The sequence below is a fragment of the Salarias fasciatus genome, chromosome 12, assembly GCF_902148845.1.
Source record: "Salarias fasciatus chromosome 12, fSalaFa1.1, whole genome shotgun sequence".
NCBI classification, from domain to species: Eukaryota; Metazoa; Chordata; class Actinopteri; order Blenniiformes; family Blenniidae; genus Salarias; species Salarias fasciatus.
In genome coordinates this window covers 32,209,719-32,237,679 of record NC_043756.1, presented here as the reverse complement: position 1 = coordinate 32,237,679, position 27,961 = coordinate 32,209,719, and the positions used below count along the sequence as shown (strand labels likewise).

General features: G+C 51.5%; 2 long non-coding RNA genes across 2 annotated transcripts; both read right to left on the bottom strand.

The window, feature by feature from the left end:
• Positions 1 to 2,878: 2,878 nt before the first annotated feature.
• LOC115398836 (uncharacterized) lies at positions 2,879 to 23,078 on the bottom strand. Its single transcript, XR_003932606.1, has 3 exons — positions 22,931 to 23,078; positions 18,821 to 18,825; positions 2,879 to 2,891 (listed from the first exon to the last, which is right to left on the bottom strand). It is a non-coding gene; the product is annotated as an uncharacterized LOC115398836 (long non-coding RNA).
• Positions 23,079 to 23,179: 101 nt separating this feature from the next.
• Positions 23,180 to 27,910, bottom strand: LOC115398834 (uncharacterized). Its single transcript, XR_003932605.1, has 4 exons — positions 27,853 to 27,910; positions 27,696 to 27,750; positions 23,824 to 23,917; positions 23,180 to 23,513 (listed from the first exon to the last, which is right to left on the bottom strand). It is a non-coding gene; the product is annotated as an uncharacterized LOC115398834 (long non-coding RNA).
• Positions 27,911 to 27,961: the final 51 nt, after the last annotated feature.

The following is a 27,961-nucleotide window of genomic DNA, read 5'->3' as shown; positions in this document are numbered from 1 at the left end:
TTTTGTAAGTGAGGAGAAGGATTTTAAATCTAACTCTAAACTCGACAGGAAGCCAGTGAAGAGATTTTAGAACGGGAGTAATGTGTTCACGTCTTCTAGTTCCAGGTTAATAATCTGGCGGCCGCATTTGAACCAACTGAAAGTTTTTTAATACACTTTTTGGGCAGGCTGCGAGAAGGGAGTTGCAGTAGTCCAGTCTAGTAGAAACAAATGCATGGATGAGTTTTTCTGCATCGCTTCTAGGTAGAATGTTTCTTATTTTAGCTATGTTGCGCAAGTGGAAATATGCTGTTTTACAAGCCAGGTTGATGTGTGCTTTAAAGGAGATATCCTGATCAAATAAGACCCCGAGGTTCCTGACAGTAGAGGAGGAGGATACACTGACGTTATCTAAGGTGATAATCTGTTCAGATAGACACTCTCTCAGTTTATGGGGGCCTAGTATAATGACCTCTGTTTTGCCAGGATTCAGACGGAGATAGTTCGTAGTCATCCAGGTTTTAATTTCTCTGATACAGTCACTGAGTCTGTCTATTTGATTAGTTTGATCAGGTTTCATAGATAAATACAGTTGTGTGTCATCTGCATAGCAATGAAAATTGATATCGTGACTTCTAATTATGTTCCCTAAAGGAAGCATATATAACAGAAATAAAATTGGCCCGAGCACGGACCCTTGAGGAACCCCATAACTGACCTGGGAGCACGGTGAGGACTGTTGGTTAACGTGAACAAATTGGTACCTATTAGATAAATAGGATTTGAACCAGCAGAGGGCTTTTCCTCTGATGCCAACCTCACATTCTAACCTCTGCAGGAGAATATTGTGGTCGATTGTATCAAAAGCTGCACTGAGGTCTAGGAGAACCAGGACTGAGACTAGACCTGCGTCAGCCGCCAATAGCAAGTCATTAGTGACTTTAACTAACGCAGTCTCAGTGCTGTGATAAGCTCTATATCCTGACTGACATTTCTCAAATAAACTATTGTCCTGTAGGTGGCGGTAAAGCTGTTTAACCACGACTTTTTCCAGGACTTTTGAAATAAAAGGCAGATTTGATATCGGTCTGTAGTTAGCTAGAATATCAGGATCAAGATTAGGTTTTTTCAGCAGTGGTTTGATTACTGCGAATTTAAATGACTGTGGCACATTGCCAATTTCTAGAGACGTATTTATTATAGTTATGATCGTATTTAAGATAACTGGAAGAATATCTTTGAAAAGCTTAGTTGGAATTGGATCTAGGAGACAGGTCGAGGTTTTAGAAGACATTACAATCGAAGTAATCTCAGCCCCATTTACTAATGAGAAACTATCTAGTATTTCAGGTATTTCAGGTGGAGGCAGTGGCTGGATTCCCTGAGCTTGATCTGAGGAAAGCGCTTCACTGATTTTACCTCTGATGGTTATGATTTTATCATTAAAGAATTTAAGAAAGTCATGGCAGTTTAAAGATTCTGGGATTACTGGTTCTACTACAGTATGACTGGTTGTCAGTCTGGCTACAGTGTTGAATAGAAACCGAGGGTTATTTTTGTTTATTTCTATTAAACAAGAGTAATATAATGTCTTGGCTTTAAAAAGAATTTGTTTATAGCTTAGCAAGCTACATTTCCAGGCCTTCAGAGATTGTTCCGATTTAGATTTACGTCACAGTCTTTCTAATTGCTGAGTTTTTTGTTTGAGAACACAGGTTTCAGAATTAAACCATGGAGCAACGCGCCTGGGTCGATTGGTTTTCAGCTGCAACGGAGCCACTACGTCAAGGGCAGATTTTAGTGAGGGCATAGCACTGTCAACAAACTGATCACTATTATCACCACTGGTCAATAAGCTGATTTCTGTGAGTTCACAAGATAATGCAGCAAATGCAGGCTGGATCAATTCTTTGTACCGAGCCACAGATTTTTCAGATAATGTCCGTATCAGCTGAATTTGATCTTTTTGAGCACAGTAGTCTTCAATCAAAACCTGAAAAGTAATTAAAAAATGGTCTGAGAGTATGGGGTTCTGAGGGAGAACATTTAGGTCCCTGACCTCTATCCCATATGTTAAGACCAGATCCAGGGTGTGCTTGTGACTATGAGTGGATTCATCAACGTTTTGAGTGAAACCGATACTATCTAATACTGCAATAAACACATTACTCAAACTGTCACCAGAATCATCCACATGGATGTTAAAGTCACCTATTATAAGGATCTTGTTCTGAGTCAATACTATATTGCTTAAAAACTCTGAGAACTCAGTTAAAAAGTCAGAGTAAGGACCAGGAGGTCGATACACAATAATTAATAGCACAGCTTTTTGATTCTTCCAATTTGGACAAGTAAGCGTTAGTATTAAGCTTTCAAAAGAGTTGAATTTAACATTAGTTTTGGGTTTAAGAAGAAGACTGGAGTGGGATATCACTGCCTCACCTCCACCTCCACCTGTTGATCTAGCTGTTTGGAAATTAACATAGGTTGGAGGGGTACATTCATTGAGCCTCACATAATCATCTTGCTGGAGCCGAGTTTCTGTTAGAGCAAGGAGATCAATGTTATTGTCACCGATAAGGTCATTAACTAACAGAGATTTAGTGGAGATTGCTCTCATGTTTAGTAGACCACATTTTATGTATTTCCTACTGGAAGAGTTATTCTGTCTCTACAGGTGTGAAGCTTTTTACCCATTGACTTTTTTCTAATGCTTTGAGCACTTTGGACAGACTCAGTCTCTGTTAGCCTCGGTAAACCTCCATGCTGGACTTGTAAGAATCCGGGAGCAGGATTAGTGACGGGATCAACAAGATCCACAGAGGAGCGTTCTACAGGACTGCTCTGCGCCCGGGGCTCAGAGCTGGATTGTCAATTTAGAGTGGTCTCGTCCAGCTGGGCTCTGAGCCCGGCTGGACGAGACCACCACCGTCTCCGCCCCCCTCCCCCTCTGACAGCGCCGCCGCCGCTGGAATCGGTTTCCATGATGAACGGCTGCTGTGGTGAGGGGTCTGCTGGGACGGGGTCTGCTGGGACGGGGTCTGCTGGGACGGGGTCTCGGTCAGGACGGGGTCCACTGGGACGGGGTCTCAGTCAGGATGGGGTCCACCGGGACGGGGTCTCAGCCAGGACAGCCCCGAGTCTGGAAAGTGGCCCGGTTAAAGAGGCGGTCCTTGTCCGTCCAGCGGCGTCTCTCTCAGAAAGAAGACCCGGTCCCAGGAACCTTCGGAGCTCACTGGCGCTGGTCGGCCTTGCCAGTCTTGAACCATGACCACCTGGGCCGGGTTGGAGGCCACGCCTCCAGCGCTGAGGACGTGTCCCAGGAAGTCCGTCTCTCGGCACAGCAGGCGGCTCTTCCTGGGATGAGGTCCCACCTGGCCCGGCTCGAAGACCTCCGTCCGGCTGGCGAGGGCTCCGCCGAAGCGGTGGGCGTCACCGGCAGGTCACCGAGGTCACCAGGCCCCGCCCCCGGAGCAGAGCCCGAACGGCGTGACCCGAAACCGCCTCAGCCCCCGGCGAAGGCCAAGGTAGTCCAGGGTCTTGTTTCCGGGGCCAAATCCACCTGCCAGGAGCCGCTGCAGAGGTGAAGGGGGCGGAGCCAGCTGGACCAGAGGGGGCGGAGCCAGCTGGACCAGAGGGGGCGGAGCCAGCTGGACCAGAGGGGGCGGAGCCAGCTGAACCAGAGATGTAGTCCGATCACAGGATACCTGGGGTCCAGACTCAGCGGACCCAGACCACCACAGGCGCTGTGGTGACGGAGCTGCGGTGGTTCTGGACTGGAGCTGGACCGGACAGGGTGAGACCAGCAAAATGTGGTTTTGAGTTTTCCAGCTGGCGTCAGGAGGAACCGGCGCCGGGCAGCGCTTCAGGACGGAGACGCTAACGAGGTCCTGCTAACAGCTGATTGGTTGGTTTCATTTCTCCAAGAGAATCCAGAAGGAGTCGTACCGATGAGCAGCATCGGTACCAGAACTGGAACCGCTAAATCCTACCCGGTCCCCGTCCCCGTCCCCGATGCTGGCTCCACCCAAACCGAACGAACTGCTGACCAGAGAACACTTCCTGTCCTCCATCTTAAACCTGTATCAGGTTCTGGTCCTTGGAGACTTCAACCGGCATGTTGGCGACGGTTCAGGGGACCCCGGTAGGTGGTCTGCAGTGTCCTCTGCGTGGTCCACGTCTTCCAGCCGGAAGCCCTCAAATATAGAGAAAGAACGACAGGGGTCCAGAAGAGTCCCCCGTTAGCCCCCGTTAGCCCCCTTTAGGTTCCTGTGTAGCTACAGTCCAACTCCCTGGTCCTGGTCCTGGTCCGTCTCCCGGTCCCGGTCCGGGTCTGTCTCCCCGGTCCCGGTCCTGGTCCGTTCCTCGGTCCTGGTTCCGGTCCGTCTCCCTGGTCCCGGTCCTGCTCCGTCTTCCGGTCCCGGTCCTGGTCCATCTCCCCGGTCCTGGTCTGTCTCCCTGGTCCCGGTCCTGGTCTGTGTCCCCGGTCCCGGTCCTGGTCCGTCGCTCGGTCCCGGTCCTGGTACGTCTCCCCGGTCCTGGTCCTGGTATGTCCCTTGGTCCCGGTCCCGGTCTGTCCCTCAGTCCCGGTCCTGGTCTGTCTCCCCAGTCCTGGTCTGTCCCTCGGTCCCGGTCCTGGTCCGTCTCCCTGGTCCTGGTCTGTCCCTCGGTCCCGGTCCTGGTCCGTCCCTCGGTCCCGGTCCTGGTCCGTCTCCCTGGTCCTGGTCTGTCCCTCGGTCCCGGTCCTGGTCCGTCCCTCGGTCCCGGTCCGGTCCGTCTCCCCGGTCCTGGTCTGTCCCTCGGTCCCGGTCCTGGTCTGTCCCTCAGTCCCGGTCCTGGTCCGTCTCCCCAGTCCTGGTCCGTCCCTCGGTCCCAGTCCTTGTCCGTCCCTCGGTCCCGGTCCTGGTCCGTCTCCCCGGTCCTGGTCCGTCCTTCGGTCCCGGTCTGGCATGGTGCTCTGTGGTTGTCATGGAGACGCCCATGTTTTGGTTGCAGACCCACGGCGCTAATTAGCTCCAGAAGCTCCACTGGAATCTCCATCAGTCTGGATCCCGGTCAATTCAGTGTGTGTGTGTGTGTGTGAGTGTGTTGGTGAGTGTGTGTGTGTGTGTGTGTGTGTGTGTGTGTGTGTGTGTGAGTGTGTGTGCATGAGTGCATACTGAAGGTATATAAAGCGGTTTGACAGGATAATAGTCTGGAGAATCAGGGGTGACACTCAGCTGCCATTACACACTTAGAGTGTGAGAGAGTGTGTGTGACTCTGAGTATGTGTGTGTGTGTGTGTGTGTGTGTGTGTGTGTGTGTGTATGTGTGTGTGTGTGTGTGTGTGTGTGTGTGTGTGTGTGTGTATGACAGTGTGTGAGAGGCTCCATCAGCAGGGTCCCTCCAGACCGTCCTCTGGTCCAACCAGCACCCGCCTGCAGGCTCTGAAGGTTCTGAAGGTTCTGAAGGTTCTGAAGGTTCTGAAGGTTCCACTGCACCGTTAGACGGTTCTGTTCAGACAGGAACTGGTCTGGGGGGTCTGGCTGAGACCAGGCCCTGTTCTCTGAGGAACCTCTTCCTCCTCCTTCTCTTCCTCTTCCTCCTCCTCCTCCTCCTCCTCTCTTCCTCTTCCTCCTCCTCTTCCTCCTCCTCTCTTCCTCCTCCTCTCTTCCTCTTCCTCCTCCTCTTCCTCCTCCTCTCTTCCTGCTCTTCTTCCTCCTCCTCTTCCTCCTCTTCCTCCTCCTCCTCTTCTCTTCCTCCTCCTCCTCTTCCTCCTCTTCCTCCTCCTCCTCTTCCTCCTCCTCTCTTCCTCTTCCTCCTCCTCTCTTCCTCTTCCTCCTCCTCTTCCTCCTCCTCTCTTCCTGCTCCTCTTCCTCCTCCTCTTCCTCCTCCTCTTCCTGCTCCTCTTCCTCTTCCTCCTCCTCCTCCTCCTCCTCCTCTTCCCTCCTCCTCCTCTTCCTCCTCGTCCTCCTCCTCCTCCTCCTCCTCCTCCTCTTCCTCCTCTCAAAGGTACCAGTTCTTCCTCTGGAGCAGCAGAGACACTGAATTGCGTCCAAAAACATGTCCTCTGTTCACCTTGTCCTCCTCTGCCCCCTGTCGCACCATCCCTCCGTGTCCCCCCCGTCCCTCCCTGTCCCCCCGTCCCCCTCGTCCCCCTGTCATCCCTGTCATCCCTGTCCCTCCTTGTCCCTCCCTGTCCTCCCATCACTCCCGTCCCTCGCCGTCCCCCCGTCCCCCCGTCCCCCCGTCCCCCCGTCCTCTCTGTTCAGCAGACTGATTTCCTGAAAGCTTCTTTCTCTTTATTGTTGAGAAGCTTTTAAAGTTCTGAGAGCGATTAGCATGACGCTAACGCTCCATTAGCGGAGTGAAGGACACACACACTCACTCACACACACACACACACACACACACACACACACAACCAACCAACCACACACACCAGAGTAAAACACTCACCACACTCACTTTACTGCCATTGTGAGGACATCATGTACTTGAATGTGAAATGAAGAGAAAGAGACACAGAGGACACTGTCCAACCAGAGGACACTGTCCAACCAGAGGACACTGTCCAACCAGAGGACACTGTCCAACCAGAGGACACTGTCCAACCACTGTCCAACCAGAGGACACTGTCCAACCAGAGGACACTGTCCAACCAGAGGACACTGTCCAACCACTGTCCAACCAGAGGACACTGTCCAACCACTGTCCAACCAGAGGACACCACTGTCCAACCAGAGGACACTGTCCAACCAGAGGACACCACTGTCCAACCAGAGGACACCACTGTCCAACCAGAGGACAACACTGTCCAACCACTGTCCAACCAGAGGACACTGTCCAACCAGAGGACACCACTGTCCAACCAGAGGACACTGTCCAACCAGAGGACACCACTGTCCAACCAGAGGACAACACTGTCCAACCACTGTCCAACCAGAGGACACTGTCCAACCAGAGGACACCACTGTCCAACCAGAGGACACCACTGTCCAACCAGAGGACACCACTGTCCAACCAGAGGACAACACTGTCCAACCACTGTCCAACCAGAGGACACTGTCCAACCAGAGGACACTGTCCAACCACTGTCCAACCAGAGGACACTGTCCAACCACTGTCCAACCAGAGGACACCACTGGAGGACATCCAGTTGGTCCACAAGAAGAGCGTCTCTGCATCAGGTGACCCGGGGGCTGGCAGCAGGAGGCCCGCCGCCATGTTGGAGTGAAGACAGGAAGTGACACGGTTTCATTCACACACGGTGGAGGCGCTCGGTGTTCTTTAACGCTGAACATGAGGACTGATGAGGAGAGCAGGGACGTTGCTGTGTTGTCAGATCAAGTGGACAATCTGGACGTAACACAAAGACCGGTACCGGGAGGACCTCCGGATTCCAGGCTGCAGCAGGACCCGGACTTGAAGCCGTGCAGGGCTGAGACTCCGGAACCCCGCCACCTGGAGAACGCCGACATTTCCTGTTCTCTAATGGACCGTTCTTCGGCGTACACTCAAGCAGCGATGAAGAGCGGCGAGGTACAGAAACACGTCGATGGCGTCTCCTTCGGGGGAAGTCATGTTTCGGCGCGACAGCGGATCCGGCAGCCGTCTGCTCCACGTCCACCGGGGTAAGAATCACTGAAACGCTGTGAGGAGGATTTCTTTCAACTGTGCCTCAAACCAGAAGCCTTCATCTCACTGCCTGAACGCTGCAGCTGCACTTTGACACCGAGTGTTTGTTTTAGAACAACTTTAAAATCCAGATGCAACAGTTCGACGCGCCCCTCCCCCGCTCCTCCAGACACACAACGTAGGATCCGTCTGCTCCTCCAACATGTTGGACATCAAACGAAACTAGAAAGTCTACACTTTAAGAGCCAGCAGAACCTTCTCTGACCGACCGCCTCCCGCCTGCGGCAAAACAAACCCGAAACCGACCATCGCCTCTCACAGCGGCTCACATCATGTTTCTCTCACTTCTTCACCAAACCTCAGCTGTTCAGCCAAACACACGTTCATGTCCTCACCGCTCTGCGCTCAGCGTCCATCTATTCAGCTCCTCCCACCAAAACTCGTCGCACAATCCTCTGGAGGAGTGACACAGCGTCACACGCCTGAATGTTTGTTTTCACTCCAACATGGTGGTGACTACCCAGCATGCATTGCGAGGCCGGGTGTGTGACCTCAGCTGCAAATACTCTATACCTTCAATAAGTATTGAAGTCGAGAACGAGACAGACCCCTACAGGCAGAGACAGGTCCTACAGGCAGAGACAGGTCCTACAGGCAGAGACAGGTCCTACAGGCAGAGACAGACCCCTACAGGCAGAGACAGGTCCTACAGGCAGAGACAGGTCCTACAGGCAGAGACAGACCCCATACAGGCAGAGACAGGTCCTACAGGCAGAGACAGGTCCTACAGGCAGAGACAGGTCCTACAGGCAGAGACAGGTCCTAAAGGCAGAGACAGACCCCTACAGGCAGAGACAGGTCCTACAGGCAGAGACAGGTCCTACAGGCAGAGACAGACCCCTACAGGCAGAGACAGGTCCTACAGGCAGAGACAGGTCCTACAGGCAGAGACAGACCCCTACAGGCAGAGACAGGTCCTACAGGCAGAGACAGGTCCTACAGGCAGAGACAGACCCCTACAGGCAGAGACAGGTCCTACAGGCAGAGACAGGTCCTACAGGCAGAGACAGACCCCTACAGGCAGAGACAGGTCCTACAGGCAGAGACAGGTCCTACAGGCAGAGACAGGTCCTACAGGCAGAGACAGACCCCTACAGGCAGAGACAGGTCCTAAAGGCAGAGACAGACCCCTACAGGCAGAGACAGGTCCTACAGGCAGAGACAGGTCCTACAGGCAGAGACAGACCCCTACAGGCAGAGACAGGTCCTACAGGCAGAGACAGGTCCTACAGGCAGAGACAGGTCCTACAGGCAGAGACAGGTCCTAAAGGCAGAGACAGACCCCTACAGGCAGAGACAGGTCCTACAGGCAGAGACAGGTCCTACAGGCAGAGACAGGTCCTACAGGCAGAGACAGGTCCTAAAGGCAGAGACAGACCCCTACAGGCAGAGACAGGTCCTACAGGCAGAGACAGACCCCTACAGGCAGAGACAGGTCCTACAGGCAGAGACAGGTCCTACAGGCAGAGACAGACCCCTACAGGCAGAGACAGGTCCTACAGGCAGAGACAGGTCCTACAGGCAGAGACAGACCCCTACAGGCAGAGACAGGTCCTACAGGCAGAGACAGGTCCTACAGGCAGAGACAGGTCCTACAGGCAGAGACAGACCCCTACAGGCAGAGACAGGTCCTAAAGGCAGAGACAGACCCCTACAGGCAGAGACAGGTCCTACAGGCAGAGACAGGTCCTACAGGCAGAGACAGACCCCTACAGGCAGAGACAGGTCCTACAGGCAGAGACAGGTCCTACAGGCAGAGACAGGTCCTACAGGCAGAGACAGACCCCTACAGGCAGAGACAGGTCCTACAGGCAGAGACAGGTCCTACAGGCAGAGACAGGTCCTACAGGCAGAGACAGACCCCTACAGGCAGAGACAGGTCCTACAGGCAGAGACAGACCCCTACAGGCAGAGACAGACCCCTACAGGCAGAGACAGGTCCTACAGGCAGAGACAGGTCCTACAGGCAGAGACAGGTCCTACAGGCAGAGACAGGTCCTACAGGCAGAGACAGGTCCTACAGGCAGAGACAGACCCCTACAGGCAGAGACAGGTCCTACAGGCAGAGACAGGTCCTACAGGCAGAGACAGGTCCTACAGGCAGAGACAGACCCCTACAGGCAGAGACAGGTCCTACAGGCAGAGACAGGTCCTACAGGCAGAGACAGACCACTACAGGCAGAGACAGGTCCTACAGGCAGAGACAGGTCCTACAGGCAGAGACAGGTCCTACAGGCAGAGACAGACCCCTACAGGCAGAGACAGGTCCTACAGGCAGAGACAGGTCCTACAGGCAGAGACAGACCCCTACAGGCAGAGACAGGTCCTACAGGCAGAGACAGACCCCTACAGGCAGAGACAGACCCCTACAGGCAGAGACAGGTCCTACCGGCAGAGACAGTAAGCAAGAACAGGTACTGAGGACAAGGACCAGAGACCAGAGGGACCAGAGACCGGAGGGACCAGAGGGACCTGTAGGGTCGACTATAGTATATCTGATCTGAGGACCAGAGGGCTGCTGCTGCTGTTGTTGCTGCTGTTGCTGTTGCTCTAGTTGCTGCTGTTGCTCTAGTTGCTGCTGTTGCTGCTGCTGCTCTAGTTGCTGCTGTTGCTCAAGTTGCTGCTGTTGCTGCTGTTGCTGTTGCTGCTGTTGCTGCTGTTGCTGTTGCTGTTGCTGCTGTTGCTGTTGCTGCTGTTGCTGCTGTTGCTGCTGTTGCTGTTGCTGCTGTTGCTGTTGCTGCTGTTGCTGCTGTTGCTGTTGCTGCTGCTGTTGCTGCTGTTGCTGTTGCTGCTGTTGCTGTTGCTGCTGTTGCTGTTGCTGCTGTTGCTGCTGTTGCTGTTGCTGCTGTTGCTGCTGTTGCTGCTGTTGCTGTTGCTGCTGTTGCTGCTGTTGCTGTTGCTGCTGTTGCTGTTGCTGCTGTTGCTGCTGTTGCTGTTGCTGCTGTTGCTGCTGTTGCTGCTGTTGCTGTTGCTGCTGTTGCTGCTGTTGCTGTTGCTGCTGTTGCTGTTGCTGCTGTTGCTGCTGTTGCTGCTGTTGCTGCTGTTGCTGCTGTTGCTGTTGCTGCTGTTGCTGCTGTTGCTGTTGCTGCTGTTGCTGGTGACAGCGGGTTGCAGTCTTCACTGGGCTGCCGGTCCTCACTGAGACAGGAAGACGGAGGCGTGTGGCGGCGACCTTGCTGGTGATTGTTCATCACTGATAATGACTTCCTCCTCATTTAGAAACAAACAAACACACACACACACACACACACACACACACACACACACACACACACACACACACAGTTACCTGCAGCTCCATTCACATGCAGATGTGGAGCCTGTAAAGCTGCATTGAGCTCTGTCCTTGTATCCTCGTGTCCTTGTGGCCTCGTGTCCTTGTATCCTCGTGTCCTTGTGGCCTTGTGGCCTTGTGTCCTTGTGTCCTTGTGTCCTTGTGTCCTGGTGTCCTGGTGTCCTGGTGTCCTGGTGTCAGAGCCTCAGCAGGTGGATAAATGCAGCGCTCCTTTCATCTGCATCGCCACGACAACCGGCTGCTTACATGGAGAAGATACTGACGGAGCTCCGTCATCCGTCAGCTCAGTCCGGCACCGGCCCAGTCTGACCTCCGCCCTGCAGAGCTGCAGAGCTGCAGAGCTGCAGAGCTTCAGAGCTTCAGGCGTCAGAGCTTCAGAGCTTCAGGCTTCACAGCTTCAGGCTTCAGAGCTTCAGAACTTCAGGCTTCAGAGCTTCAGGCTTCACAGCTTCAGAGCTTCAGAACTTCAGGCTTCAGAGCTTCAGAGCTTCAAAGCTTCAGGCTTCAGAGCTTCAGAGCTTCAGAGCTTCAGGCTTCACAGCTTCAGGCTTCAGAGCTTCAAAGCTTCAGAGCTTCAGAGCTTCAGGCTTCAGAGCTTCAGAGCTTCAAAGCTTCAGGCTTCAGAGCTTCAGGCTTCAGAGCTTCAGAGCTTCAGAGCTTCAGGCTTCAGAGCTTCAGAGCTTCACAGCTTCAGGCTTCAGAGCTTCAGGCTTCAGAGCTTCAGAGCTTCAAAGCTTCAGGCTTCAGAGCTTCAGAGCTTCAGGCTTCAGAGCTTCAGGCTTCAGAGCTTCAGGCTTCAGAGCTTCAGGCTTCAGGCTTCAGAGCTTCAGAGCTTCAGAGCTTCAGGCTTCAGAGCTTCAAAGCTTCAGAGCTTCAGAGCTTCAGGCTTCAGGCTTCAGAGCTTCAGAGTTTCAGAGCTTCAGGCTTCAGAGCTTCAGAGCTTCAGGCTTCAGAGCTTCAGAGCGTCAGGCTTCACAGCTTCAGAGCTTCAGGCTTCAGAGCTTCAGGCTTCACAGCTTCAGAGCTTCAGGCTTCAGAGCTTCAGGCTTCAGAGCTTCAGGCTTCAGCGCTTCAGGCTTCAGAGCTTCAGAGCTTCAGGCTTCAGAGCTTCAGAGCGTCAGGCTTCACAGCTTCAGAGCTTCAGGCTTCAGAGCTTCAGGCTTCACAGCTTCAGAGCTTCAGGCTTCAGAGCTTCAGGCTTCAGAGCTTCAGAGCTTCAGGCTTCAGAGCTTCAGGCTTCAGAGCTTCAGGCTTCAGAGCTTCAGAGCTTCAGGCTTTAGAGCTTCAGGCTTCAGAGCTTCAGGCTTCAGAGCTTCAGGCTGCAGAGCTTCAGAGCTTCAGGCTTCAGAGCTTCAGGCTTCAGAGCTTCAGAGCTTCAGGCTTCAGAGCTTCAGGCTTCAAAGCTTCAGAGCTTCAGGCTTCAGAGCTTCAGGCTTCAGAGCTTCAGGCTTCAGAGCTTCAGAGCTTCAGGCTTCAGAGCTTCAGGCTTCAGAGCTTCAGAGCTTCAGAGCTTCAGGCTTCAGGCTTCAGAGCTTCAGAGCTTCAGGCTTCAGAGCTTCAGAGCTTCAGAGCTTCAGGCTTCAGGCTTCAGAGCTTCAGGCTTCAGAGCTTCAGAGCTTCAGGCTTCAGAGCTTCAGAGCTTCAGGCTTCAGAGCTTCAGAGCTTCAGAGCTTCAGGCTTCAGAGCTTCAGAGCTTCAGAGCTTCAGGCTTCAGAGCTTCAGAGCTTCAGGCTTCAGAGCTTCAGAGCTTCAGAGCTTCAGAGCTTCAGGCTTCAGGCTTCAGAGCTTCAGGCTTCAGAGCTTCAGAGCTTCAGGCTTCAGAGCTTCAGGCTTCAGAGCTTCAGAGCTTCAGAGCTTCAGGCTTCAGAGCTTCAGAGCTTCAAAGCTTCAGGCTTCAGAGCTTCAGGCTTCAGAGCTTCAGAGCTTCAGAGCTTCAGGCTTCAGAGCTTCAGAGCTTCACAGCTTCAGGCTTCAGAGCTTCAGGCTTCAGAGCTTCAGAGCTTCAAAGCTTCAGGCTTCAGAGCTTCAGAGCTTCAGGCTTCAGAGCTTCAGGCTTCAGAGCTTCAGGCTTCAGAGCTTCAGGCTTCAGGCTTCAGAGCTTCAGAGCTTCAGAGCTTCAGGCTTCAGAGCTTCAAAGCTTCAGAGCTTCAGAGCTTCAGGCTTCAGGCTTCAGAGCTTCAGAGTTTCAGAGCTTCAGGCTTCAGAGCTTCAGAGCTTCAGGCTTCAGAGCTTCAGAGCGTCAGGCTTCACAGCTTCAGAGCTTCAGGCTTCAGAGCTTCAGGCTTCACAGCTTCAGAGCTTCAGGCTTCAGAGCTTCAGGCTTCAGAGCTTCAGGCTTCAGCGCTTCAGGCTTCAGAGCTTCAGAGCTTCAGGCTTCAGAGCTTCAGAGCGTCAGGCTTCACAGCTTCAGAGCTTCAGGCTTCAGAGCTTCAGGCTTCACAGCTTCAGAGCTTCAGGCTTCAGAGCTTCAGGCTTCAGAGCTTCAGAGCTTCAGGCTTCAGAGCTTCAGGCTTCAGAGCTTCAGGCTTCAGAGCTTCAGAGCTTCAGGCTTTAGAGCTTCAGGCTTCAGAGCTTCAGGCTTCAGAGCTTCAGGCTGCAGAGCTTCAGAGCTTCAGGCTTCAGAGCTTCAGGCTTCAGAGCTTCAGAGCTTCAGGCTTCAGAGCTTCAGGCTTCAAAGCTTCAGAGCTTCAGAGCTTCAGGCTTCAGAGCTTCAGGCTTCAGAGCTTCAGGCTTCAGAGCTTCAGAGCTTCAGGCTTCAGAGCTTCAGGCTTCAGAGCTTCAGAGCTTCAGAGCTTCAGGCTTCAGGCTTCAGAGCTTCAGAGCTTCAGGCTTCAGAGCTTCAGAGCTTCAGAGCTTCAGGCTTCAGGCTTCAGAGCTTCAGGCTTCAGAGCTTCAGAGCTTCAGGCTTCAGAGCTTCAGAGCTTCAGGCTTCAGAGCTTCAGAGCTTCAGAGCTTCAGGCTTCAGAGCTTCAGAGCTTCAGAGCTTCAGGCTTCAGAGCTTCAGAGCTTCAGGCTTCAGAGCTTCAGAGCTTCAGAGCTTCAGAGCTTCAGGCTTCAGGCTTCAGAGCTTCAGGCTTCAGAGCTTCAGAGCTTCAGGCTTCAGAGCTTCAGGCTTCAGAGCTTCAGGCTTCAGAGCTTCAGAGCTTCAGGCTTCAGAGCTTCAGAGCTTCAGGCTTCAGAGCTTCAGAGCTTCAGAGCTTCAGGCAGTTTCTCATCTTGAATTCTCAACCTGTAAAGACTGAGAATAATGTGACCACAGCTCCCTCTCCTGGTCTCTGGGTCCTGGTTCTGGTTCTGGTCCTGATCCTGGTTCTGGCCTCTGTTCCTTCATGGTTTTGCTCTTTTTCTTCTTCGTCCTTCACTTTAACTAAAAAAACACAAACAAACAGACGAAAGCTGCTCTTTATCCAATCAGCTGCAGCCAAGGGCAACAGCTGCACACACACACACACACACACACACACACACACACACACACACACCTCTAACAGGTACAGCTGCTACTTTTGGAGAAATCAATAACTCCTGATTCTGTTCTGCTTCGACCGCCGGGAGGAAGACTGTCCATGAGAGCCAAAACAACACAACACTACACAACACAACGCTACACAACAGAATACCACACAACACAACACTACACACTGCCTTTAGCCTCTCCTGATGCTCGGTGTTTCCTCCTGGATCTCAGGTTCAGGATCTCAGGTTCTCCAGCTCCCTGCTAGCTGGACTCTCAAAAAAAAAAAAAAAGTCTGGAAGACACCGTCCTCCGCCGTGTCCTGGAGGAGCAGCAGCCGACTGTCCAACCAAAAACAAAAAGCAACTGTCCTGGTTCTGTCAGTCCTGGTGTTAGCTGTCGGTCCTGGTTCTGTCAGTCCTGGTGTTAGCTGTCGGTCCTGGTTCTGTCAGTCTCTCTGGTAGTTATCGGTGTTGTGGTGTCCTATTGTGTCATATATGTCATATTTATATATATATGTTATGCTACCCCCCCCCCCCCGCTCCCTCTCTCTACCCCTTTCCCACCGGCCAAAAAAAACCGGTTTAAACCCGCTACACCCGGCTCCTCAGGGCAGTGTAAAGGGTTTAACCAGCATTTCAACCCGGGTCTTTCAACCCTGCAATCGACCCAGGAATTTACCGGGTCAGCTTTCTATCGGCTTTTAGTGGGAGGGACACATCCGGGGACTCACATGATGACATCGACACAGGGTGGCTGCGTTAGCATGGCTGCGTTAGCATGGCTACGTTAGCACGCTAGTTGTTGTTTCTGTACACAGCGTGAGATTTCCTTCATGGTGACCCAGCACTGCAGGACAGCAAGACCAGTTCACTACTATGGTTCGTCAGGGGGAAAAAAAAAGAGAGAGAGAAAAAAAAAAAAAAAAAAAAAAAAAATATATATATATACATATATATATGTATAAATATATATGTATATGTATATGTATATATATATATATATATATATATATATATATATATATATATATATATATATATATATATGTATATGTATGGTTCTGTCAGTTTTTGTGTTGGTTGTCGACTCTGTTTTGGTGTTGTCTAGATTGGAGTTTGGGATTGTTCTTGGTTGTGCGTGGTGCGTCGACAACACTGTTTTGTATTTTACATAGGTTGTGCCCCCCCTCTCCCTCTCTTTATCTCTCTCTCTTTCTGTCTCTCGCTCTCTGAGCGTCTCCGTCCCGGTCCTGTCCTCAGCCATGTCAGATGCCAGCTTTAAATAAAGGCAGCAGCAGGAGGAGATTCAGTCTCGTCCTGCTGCTGACAGTAAAATCTTTTCGGATAGTAAAAGGCTACAATCAGACAATATTGCACGCCCCAGCTGCCGAACAGGACAAGGGGGGAAAAAAAAAAAAAAAAGGACAGCGAGACCAGAGAGCTTCTCCTGATCCAGGAAGAGGAGACTCGTCTACAGGTAACAGGGACGGTACGGATCGGGTACTGACAGTGCTCCGTCACGCTGATGATGTCATCAACGTGGGACACCGTCAGCGCGGGAAAACACAGTGACGCGGCTCGTGGGAAAGAGGTATCTTCTCTCTCTCTCTCTCTCTCTCTCTCTCTCTCTCTCTCTCTCTCTCTCTCTCTCTCGGTCCCGGTCCCGGTCCAGCAGCCAGGCCAGATGCCGGTCTCAAATAAAGGCAGCAGCAGGAGATTCAGTCTCTTCCTGCTGCTGAGATCAAAACCTGTTCAGACAGTAAGACTACAGTCACACAATATACAGCCGGACAGAACAAGGGAGAAACACACACACACACACACACACACACACACACACACACACACACACACACACACACACACACACACACAGATTTGTATTTCTATCCTTGTGAGGACACTTACTGACATAATGCATTTCCTAGCCCCTAGACCCTGACCCTGACCCAGACCCAGACCCTGACCCAGACCCTGACCCAGACCCTGACCCAGACCCTGACCCAGACCCTGACCCAGACCACCACACAGCCAAACCCTAAAGAAATGTTTTCAGTAACAACAACATGGTCAAGAAAACACTGTTTCCCTCATTAGGACCAGAAGAAGGTCCCACAAGGCACATCGAGCTGGTTTTCCTATCCTTGTGGGGACATTTGGTCCCCACAAGGATAGGAAAACGAGTACACACACACACACACACACACACACACACACACACACACACACACACACACACACACACACACATCAGTGATCAGGGATCAGAGATCAGAGATCAGGGATCAGGGATCAGAGGTCAGGGATCAGGGATCAGGGATCAGAGATCAGGGATCAGAGATCAGGGATCAGGGATCAGGGATCAGAGATCAGGGATCAGGGATCAGAGATCAGGGATCGATGTGGTTCCTGAAGAGGTCTCTTGGAGTGTGTGCAGCAGTGGTTTGTTGGTAAACGGTAAATGGACTACACTTCTATAGCACTTTTTCATCTGCATTAGCAGAGACCAGTTTGTTCCAGCTGGAATTCAGGGAGAACCCCGTGACCCCGTGACCCCCTGGTCCTGAGAGACTGGTCGGACCCCTGGAGGCGTCTTCAGTGGACGGTGGACCTGGTCCTTGACCTCTGGACACAGTCCTTCCAAGACATGATTCTGAATTTGAAGGAAGATCAGAGATCATTTGACCCGGCAACCTTCTGACCGGCCTCTAGACCCCGCCTCCTGCCCCAATACCCCGCCTCCTGCCCCCTGAACCACAGACCCCACCCCAAGACCCCGCCTCCTGCCTCTAGACCCCGCCTCCTGCCCCCTGAACCACAGACCCCACCCCAGACCAGCAGGACCAGCAGGTGAACTCACCTGTCTGAGGACGCTCCGCCCCCTGCCACTGGACTTCCTGTTGGACCGTGGACTGAGGTCAGGGGGTCAGGGGTCACATTTCCCGGGCCATGTGAGCTTCTCCAGGTGGAGCTCCAGCCAGGATGCGGGGGTGGGGGGGGGGGGGGGTCAGATCAGGGGTCAAACTCTGTTCAGGACACCAGACCTTGAGCTCCGGCGCTCGGTCCCTGCAGCCCAGCTGCAGGCCGTCTGGAGGAAACACCGCAGCAGATCTGACCCCCGGACTTTAATGAAGACAGAAATATTAGAACTGAGCTGAAATCAGCTCCTGGTCGCCGTCATATAAAAGCCGTAGTTGTCAAGAATGAATTCCACTCTTCACTGAGCCGCTCGCTGTGGCTTCGGCTTCGTCAGAGGAAACAGGTCTTGTTCCAGACCTAAAGGGGGCTGAAGTAGCTCCAGTCTTCAAAAAGGGTGATCAAAAAACCTTCTCAGATTGCCGCCCTGCATCTGTTTTACCCTGCTTCTCTAAGGTTTTAGAGAAACTTGTGTATAAAAGATTATATCAACACTTAATCACCAATGATATTTTGTGTAATTATCAGTATGGGTTCCGTTAAAGTCGTTCCACTGCCAGGGCACTTGTTGAACTTATTGATAGAATCCACACAGCTTTGGACAAGAATGAATTTTCCATAGGAATATTTTTAGATCTCTCAAAAGCTTTTGACACGGTTGATCTTGAAATTCTACTCTCCAAACTTCATAAATATGGACCCAGAGACAATGTGTTTAATTGACTCTGTCATTATTTAACAAACAGAAAACAATATGTATGTATGAACAATCTCAACTCCAGCATGAATCCTATCTTCTGTGGTGTACCACAGGGGTCAGTTTTGGGACCTCTATTATTTATTATGTACATTAATGATTTTGCTTCTGTCTCTGCAGAGGCTTTTCCACTGTTGTTTCCTGACGACACAAATCTACTGGCATCTAACCGTGATCTAAATGAACTGCTGCAGAAGCTCAGTCATGATCTTTCCAATTATTCTGAATGGTTTAAAGCAAACAAGCTAACAATAAATGTTAAAAAGTCAAATTTCATGCTATTTGCAGGAAATAAAAAAATACAACAATGACTCAGTAAAAATCTGCATCAGTCATGAAGAGCTGAGCAGAGTGAACCCAACCGGTTTTCTTGGTGTGAGGATTGATGATGAATTAAATTGGAAAGAACACATTGAGCTTGTATGCAGAAAGATATCAACGTCTTCTGGGATTATAAGTGAAATAAGGCATTTGATTCATACCAGGTGTTTATCTGCTCTTTATTACAGTCTGATCCGTCCTTACCTGACGTATTGTAATGTTGTGTGGGGAAATAAAATTCACATTTTACCGAAGCGATTCTTGAGAATTGCCACTTATTATAAATCTGATGCTACGAGTGCACCTTTGTTTATTGAATTTAACTTGTTAACTATTTTGACATTAACACTTTTGTCACATGTATATTTGTGTACAGAGCTCTCCATGACTCTGACTGGCCGACTCACATCAAGCTCTACTTCTCCTTTAACCAATTCCATAATTATGCCACAACACAGGCTGCTGGTTTGCACTGACCCTTATACAAGAGAAATCGTGAGCAGTTGTCAGATTTAACGGACCTAAAGTGTGGAATCTGCATCTGGACTTATCAGAAGCGTCTTCGTCCATCTTCAATTAAAGAACAATTTAATTCTACAATATGTGACCTAATCCAAACACAACCACATATACATGATGTATGGGGATTGCTTTAGATTGTTTTGTTTATTTTGTAGGATCTCTGTTTGTTTGTTTGTCTTTTTTCCTTTTCTTTTTCTCTTCTCCTCTTTTTTTTTTTTCTCCTATTTTGTGGTGGACTTCATGACATTTTTCCATGTCCATTTTTTTCACTTTGAGTTTGTCCGGAGCGGCATCTGTACAAGCCTTTTGGCTTTTTTTGCTCCCTTGCACATAGATTGTTTTGACTATATGTGCAAAATAAAAAATAAAAAAAAATTAAAAGAAAAAAAGCATGGAGGACTGGCGCCCCCCAGCGGCCGGAGGAGGGACTGCAGGCTGGACTGGACCGGGTTCATCTCATTCAGACAGTGGTGGGCCGTCAGGGCCTGCAAAGCCTTCTCTGCTGGCCTAAAAAGTATCTGAATTACAGACTGGTGCAAATTATATTTTGTCCATAAATACTTAATACTTACTAAATGATTCCAAACGGTATGTTCCAGTTCCTTTCATAGTTTCTCCCGTGGTCGCGCTGCTTCCAGACATGTTTTTTTCATATTAAACCATTTAACCAATCAGATTTCAGGCATCATCTGTTGCTAGGGTCAAAGAAATCTGCCTGAGGCCTTCACTGTCCGTTCCTGATGGCGCAGTGAAGTAAAGTGAAGCGTCAAACAGACAGTTGCTTCAGCCAATCAGATTTCGAGTTGGCGGCTCAGCGCCTTCTAGCAGGAATACAGCAACAACAGCGTGTCCGGGCCTTCTGATTCACATTCACCAAGAGACACAGTAGGTGGCGGAAGAAGAAGAAGAAGAAGAAGAAGAAGAAGAAGAAGAAGAAGAAGAAGAAGCAGAAGAAGAAGAAGAAGAAGAAGAAGCAGAAGAAGAAGAAGAAGAAGAAGCAGAAGCAGAAGAAGAAGAAGAAGAAGAAGCAGAAGCAGAAGAAGAAGAAGAAGAAGAAGCAGAAGCAGAAGAAGAAGAAGAAGAAGAAGCAGAAGCAGAAGAAGAAGAAGAATTAAAACTTACCAGAAATTCCACAGAGCAGCTGGACTTCCAGCCCTGGCTTTGACAGCGATGGAGAAGGATCTGTAGCCTCGTGAACCAGCCCCGCCCACTCCTCATCCACATGGGATTTGGATTTGGGCTCAGTCTGGACAGGAGCACATAGAAACCTCCTGCAGGGGGCGTCGGTTACTCCTTTGACTGACAGGCACTTCAGCCAATCAGCGCTTCAGAACAAATACGTCATCAACATGTGTTCACTTCTCTCAGGGTTAGCATTAGCTCATTAGCTCTAGCTTCTCTAAGGATTAGCATTAGCTCATTAGCTCTAGCTTCTCTAAGGGTTAGCATTAGCTCATTAGCTCTAGCTTCTCTCAGGGTTAGCATTAGCTCATTAGCTCTAGCTTCTCTAAGGATTAGCATTAGCTCATTAGCTCTAGCTTCTCTAAGGATTAGCATTAGCTCATTAGCTCTAGCTTCTCTACGGGTTAGCATTAGCTCATTAGCTCTAGCTTCTCTAAGGTTTAGCATTAGCTCATTAGCTCTAGCTTCTCTAAAGGTTAGCATTAGCTCATTAGCTCTAGCTTCTATAATTGTTAGCATTAGCTCATTAGCTCGAGCTTCTCTCAGGGTTAGCATTAGCTCATTAGCTCTAGCTTCTCTAAGGTTTAGCATTAGCTCATTAGCTCTAGCTTCTCTAAAGGTTAGCATTAGCTCATTAGCTCTAGCTTCTATAATTGTTAGCATTAGCTCATTAGCTCTAGCTTCTCTCAGGGTTAGCATTAGCTCATTAGCTCTAGCTTCTCTACACACAAAGACAGGTGAAAACCTCTTTTCCTGTCGACCCTCTCCAGGCCAGACTCTGCTCTTGCTTGATTGTTGTAATTCTTGGTATTTCGGCTGTAACTTTACTGATTGCAGCTTTCAGACGATGGTTAAAGTTAAAGTCCGTCATCTCCGCTACGCGCAGCGATAGCGTCACTTCCGGTTTAGCCACCGGAATTCACCAAAAAAATTTAAAACAAAAAGCGGCAGCGCTGACTGGCTCGACTGTTCACGACCGAGTGAAATCCCCTCTATGGGCTCCGACCGGACTGAGACCAGCTCCAGAATCCAGTGGATGAGGAGTGGGCGGGGCTGGGTGACCAGGCAAAAGGATCTGCTGGTGGATTCCGGTTCCACTATCGATTCTCTTATCGATTCTCTTTGAGAGAGAAATGAAACAGTACAATGGGGGGTCTGCATGAACTCTTTAATATCTTCATCCTGAGCAGAAGAAAAACATCCATGTCATGAACGCTGAGCAGCTGCAGTCGCCCCAGTTTCAGCTTTTGGTGTGAAAATCAGCCGAACTCTGGAGCTTCTTCCTGACGCCAGGCTGGGAAGCTCAGAACCAGATTCCACCGCCTCCCACGGGAAGCCCCTGTCTGGTCCAGCTCTGGCGTGTCTGCTGTCAGCTGATGGAGGTTGCCAGATCTGCCCCAAATATAATGTTAAAACCGTCCAACAATAGAAAGCAGTCCAGACCTCCGTCTCTGTAGAAAATGCATGTTAAAACCGTAAAAACCAGATTTGCATTTAAAAAAACACGTCACAAACACACAGCCGTTCCATCAACCCGCCTCGGGTTCAACAGAAGCTTGATTCTGCAGAAACCCGTCCAATCTGGCAACACAGCCGCTCCGTCATGGAGCTTTGATTTGTGTAATTTTGGTGTCGTTTGACTTTCCTACAGTAAGAACGACATCGTTCATCCTTCTAATGCAGATAATGATCAGATCACGTTGTTCGTCACATATTCTACCAGAAGAATTACAAAAAACAATCTGAAGGCAAAAACACGACACAGATTTTATTTTGAAATCACGTATCTGCTCTCCTTCTGGCACCGACTCGGTTCTGTTTAGACTGAAGCGGCTCCGGAGTGAGGAAACAGGATCCTCGCTGAAAGCTTCCGGTCCGCGGCTCTGTAGCGGCGCCAGAGCGGACCGCAGCCGCCGGGGCTGCTGGGAGTCCATGGTACGTCGTCACGCTTCGCGGAACCGATAGCGGAATCGTTCAGGAGACAGACAAACGATTCCTTGGAATGGAGACATGAGGAACCGGGTCTACAAAAGAACCGGCTCTCGATTCCCATCCCGAACCCAGAGAGAACAAACCCAGAGGAGGCGGAGCCGGGTGTTGACGGAGCTCGGACCGCCGCCCGGTGTGACGGATGAACTGGTTGCCATGGTAACGAGTGAGGGTTCCTGTAAACATGCTGAAGCAGCAGATGTTAGAATCAGACTCTGAACTGATGAATTTACTGAACCGTAGAAACCCGGCGTCACCGAAACCTCTACAAGGCCACCAGTTCACACAGACACCAGCTCATCTGGAACACCGGCAGGCGGAGCGGCGCCCCGGCGGGGGCGGGGCTCCAGCCGGGGGCGGGGCTCTCTAAGACCAGAACCTCAACGTTGCTCAGAGAACCGAGGAGCGTCTGTCCTGGTTTACCAGCCTCCACCCATGAGGCTTCCTGCCATGAGGTTTGTCTAACTACCCAGAATGCATTGCGCTGCACGTCTTGTCTTCTCGCTATAGCCTGCTTGGAACTGGAACCCAGACCAGGATTTGACCAGAGGAAAGGACCAGAGGTCTGGTTTGATCCGGATCACAGCTGAGAGGAGCTTTGACCCCTGAACCCAAAGACCAGGACCAGCAGGACGTCCTGAGGTGGACTCTGGTCCAGACCAATCAGGACTCTGGGAGACCGAGGTGGATCGGTTCCACCAGAACGACACTTTAATCTGAAGGAGACAAACATGAAAAGATTTCCTTCCACCGCTCTTATTGTGAAAGGAACACCAGCTGTTCCTTCCCACAAGATTCCCAGAGTCCAGCTGGAGGTCCCGGTTCTGGAGCGCCACCAGGTCTGCCCTGAGCCGGGTTCTAGAGGGTTCTGCTCTGAGCCGGGTTCTACAGGGTTCTGCTCTGAGCCGGGTTCTAGAGGGTTCTGCTCTGAGCCGGGTTCTGCAGGGTTCTCCTCTGAGCCGGGTTCTGCAGGGTTCTCCTCTGAGCCGGGTTCTGCAGGGTTCTCCTCTGAGCCGGGTTCTGCAGGGTTCTCCTCTGAGCCGGGTTCTACAGGGTTCTCCTCTGAGCCAGGTTCTGCAGGGTTCTCCTCTGAGCCGGGTTCTGCAGGGTTCTGCTCTGAGCCGGGTTCTGCAGGGTTCTCCTCTGAGCCGGGTTCTGCAGGGTTCTCCTCTGAGCCGGGTTCTGCAGGGTTCTGCTCTGAGCCGGGTTCAGGTTCCGCTGGGTTCAGCTGAAGTTCGTCAAAGAGACACGGCTGACGGTTCAAATCCCGGCAAGCCGTTCAGGGTGGAGCTCCTCCACAGCGCCACACAGGACAGCGCACGTGACCAGAGGGGCGTGCACGTGACCAGAGCGCTGAGGGGCTGTCGAGGGGTGAAAGACGTTCCTGGTTCCACCACCTGCCGAAGGCCCAGATGCATTCTGGGAAACAAAATGGAAACAGTCTGAGTGTGTGTGTGTTACTTTCACACAGGGTGTGTGTGTGTGTGTGTGTGTGTGTGTGTGTGTGTGTGTGTGTGTTACCTTCACACAGGGTGTGTGTGTGTTACTTTCACACAGGGTGTGTGTGTGTGTGTGTGTGTGTGTTACCTTCACACAGGGTGTGTGTGTGTGTGTGTGTGTTACCTTCACACAGGGTGTGTGTGTGTGTGTGTGTGTGTGTGTGTGTTACCTTCACACAGGGTGTGTGTGTGTGTGTGTGTGTGTGTGTGTGTGTGTGTGTGTGTGTTACCTTCACACAGGGTGTGTGTGTTCTCCTGCAGCTTCTTCTTTGAAGAATTTATTACAGAATCGACACAAAAAGCCACGAACTGGAACCAGAAACCCTGCAGAACCAGGAAGACCCCGAGAAAACCACTCCGTCACTCATCACTGCATCACTCCGTCACTCCGTCACTCCATCACTCCATCACTCCGTCACTCATCACTCCATCACTCCGTCACTCCATCACTCCATCACTCCATCACTCCATCACTCATCACTCATCACTCCATCACTCCGTCACTCCGTCACTCATCACTCCGTCACTCATCACTCCGTCACTCCATCACTCCGTCACTCATCACTCCGTCACTCATCACTCCGTCACTCATCACTCCGTCACTCCATCACTCCGTCACTCATCACTCCATCACTCCATCACTCCGTCACTCCATCACTCCATCACTCCGTCACTCATCACTCCATCACGCCATCACTCCGTCACTCATCACTCCGTCACTCCATCACTCCGTCACTCATCACTCCATCACTCCGTCACTCCATCACTCCGTCACTCATCACTCCGTCACTCATCACTCCGTCACTCATCACTCCATCACTCCATCACTCCGTCACTCCATCACTCCATCACTCCATCACTCCGTCACTCCATCACTCCGTCACTCATCACTCCGTCACTCATCACTCCGTCACTCATCACTCCATCACTCCATCACTCCGTCACTCATCACTCTATCACTCCGTCACACATCACTCCATCACTCCATCACTCCATCACTCCATCACTCCGTCACTCCGTCACTCTGTCACTCATCACTCCATCACTCCATCACTCCGTCACTCCGTCACTCCGTCACTCCGTCACTCCGTCACTCCATCACTCCATCACTCCGTCACTCCGTCACTCCGTCACTCCATCACTCCGTCACTCCGTCACTCCATCACTCCATCACTCATCACTGCATCACTCCATCACTCCGTCACTCCATCACTCTGTCACCGCATCACTCCATCACTATGTCACCGCATCACTTCGTCACTCCGTCACTCCATCACTCCGTCACTCCATCACTCCGTCACTCCATCACTCCGTCACTCATCACTGCATCACTCCGTCACCGCATCACTCCATCACTATGTCACCGCATCACTTCGTCACTCCATCACTCATCACTGCATCACTCCATCACTCCGTCACTCCATCACTCCGTCACTCCATCACTCATCACTGCATCACTCCCTCCTCCGTCACCGCATCACTCCATCACTCCGTCACCGCATCACTCCATCACTATGTCACCGCATCACTTCGTCACTCCATCACTCATCACTGCATCACTCCGTCACTCCGTCACTGCATCACTCCGTCACTGCATCACTCCGTCACTGCATCACTCCATCACTCCGTCACCGCATCACTCCATCACTCCGTCACCGCATCACTCATCACTATGTCACCGCATCACTTCGTCACTCCGTCACTCCATCACTCCGTCACTCATCACTGCATCACTCATCACTCCATCACTCCGTCACTCCGTCACTCCATCACTCTGTCACTCATCACTGCATCACTCCGTCACCGCATCACTCCATCACTATGTCACCGCATCACTTCGTCACTCCATCACTCCATCACTCCGTCACTCCATCACTCCGTCACTCCATCACTCCGTCACTCCATCACTCATCACTGCATCACTCCATCACCGCATCACTCCATCACTATGTCACCGCATCACTTCGTCACTCCATCACTCATCACTGCATCACTCCATCACTCCGTCACTCCATCACTCCGTCACTGCATCACTCCGTCACTGCATCACTCCGTCACTGCATCACTCCGTCACTGCATCACTCCGTCACTGCATCACTCCATCACTCCGTCACTCCGTCACCGCATCACTCATCACTATGTCACCGCATCACTTCGTCACTCCGTCACTCCATCACTCCGTCACTCATCACTGCATCACTCATCACTCCATCACTCCGTCACTCCATCACTCCGTCACTCCATCACTCCATCACTCCGTCACTCATCACTCCATCACGCCATCACTCCGTCACTCATCACTCCGTCACTCCATCACTCCGTCACTCATCACTCCATCACTCCGTCACTCCATCACTCCGTCACTCATCACTCCGTCACTCATCACTCCGTCACTCATCACTCCGTCACTCATCACTCCGTCACTCCATCACTCCATCACTCATCACTCCATCACTCCGTCACTCCATCACTCCGTCACTCATCACTCCGTCACTCATCACTCCGTCACTCCGTCACTCCATCACTCCATCACTCCGTCACTCATCACTCCATCACTCCGTCACTCCGTCACACATCACTCCATCACTCCATCACTCCGTCACTCCATCACTCCATCACTCCGTCACTCCGTCACTCCGTCACTCATCACTCCGTCACTCATCACTCCGTCACTCCGTCACTCCGTCACTCCGTCACTCCGTCACTCCATCACTCCATCACTCCATCACTCCGTCACTCCGTCACTCCATCACTCCATCACTCATCACTCCATCACTTCGTCACTCCATCACTCCATCACTCCCTCACTCCATCACTCCGTCACTCATCCGCATCACTCTGTCACCGCATCACTCCATCACTATGTCACCGCATCACTTCGTCACTCCGTCACTCCATCACTCCGTCACTCCATCACTCCGTCACTCATCACTGCATCACTCCGTCACCGCATCACTCCATCACTATGTCACCGCATCACTTCGTCACTCCATCACTCATCACTGCATCACTCCATCACTCCGTCACTCCATCACTCCGTCACTCCATCACTCATCACTGCATCACTCCATCACTCCGTCACCGCATCACTCCATCACTCCGTCACCGCATCACTCCATCACTATGTCACCGCATCACTTCGTCACTCCATCACTCATCACTGCATCACTCCGTCACTCCGTCACTGCATCACTCCGTCACTGCATCACTCCGTCACTGCATCACTCCATCACTCCGTCACCGCATCACTCCATCACTCCGTCACCGCATCACTCATCACTATGTCACCGCATCACTTCGTCACTCCGTCACTCCATCACTCCGTCACTCATCACTGCATCACTCATCACTCCATCACTCCGTCACTCCATCACTCTGTCACTCATCACTGCATCACTCCGTCACCGCATCACTCCATCACTATGTCACCGCATCACTTCGTCACTCCATCACTCCATCACTCCGTCACTCCATCACTCCGTCACTCCATCACTCCGTCACTCCATCACTCATCACTGCATCACTCCATCACCGCATCACTCCATCACTATGTCACCGCATCACTTCGTCACTCCATCACTCATCACTGCATCACTCCATCACTCCGTCACTCCATCACTCCGTCACTGCATCACTCCGTCACTGCATCACTCCGTCACTGCATCACTCCGTCACTGCATCACTCCATCACTCCGTCACTCCGTCACCGCATCACTCATCACTATGTCACCGCATCACTTCGTCACTCCGTCACTCCATCACTCCGTCACTCATCACTGCATCACTCATCACTCCATCACTCCGTCACTCCATCACTCCGTCACTCCATCACTCTGTCACTCATCACTGCATCACTCTATCACTCCATCACTCCGTCACTCCATCACTCTGTCACTCTGTCACTCATCACTCCATCACTCCATCACTCCATCACTCCATCACTCTGTCACTCCATCACTCTGTCACTCTGTCACTCGTCACTCCGTCACTCCGTCACCGCATCACTCCATCACCGCATCACTCCATCACTATGTCACCGCATCAGTCACTCCGTCACTCCATCACCGTATCACTCCATCCCTCTGTCACTCCATCAACACACCAGATGCAGCATGGGGTTTAGCTCCGCCTCCTTCCAGCTCTGGTTGTTCTTCTATCTGTAAGAGTCAACATGTGATCCTCACAGCCAATCAGGATGCAGCTCTCTGTGTGTGTGTGTGTGTGTGTGTGTGTGTGTGTGTGTGTGTGTCAGCTCTCACCGTCATTTCCTCTTCTTCAGCTGCCTCTACTCCCTCCTCCTCCTCCTCCTCCTCCTCCTCCTCCTCCCCCTCCTCCTCCCCCTCCTCCTCCTCCTCCTCCTCCTCCTCC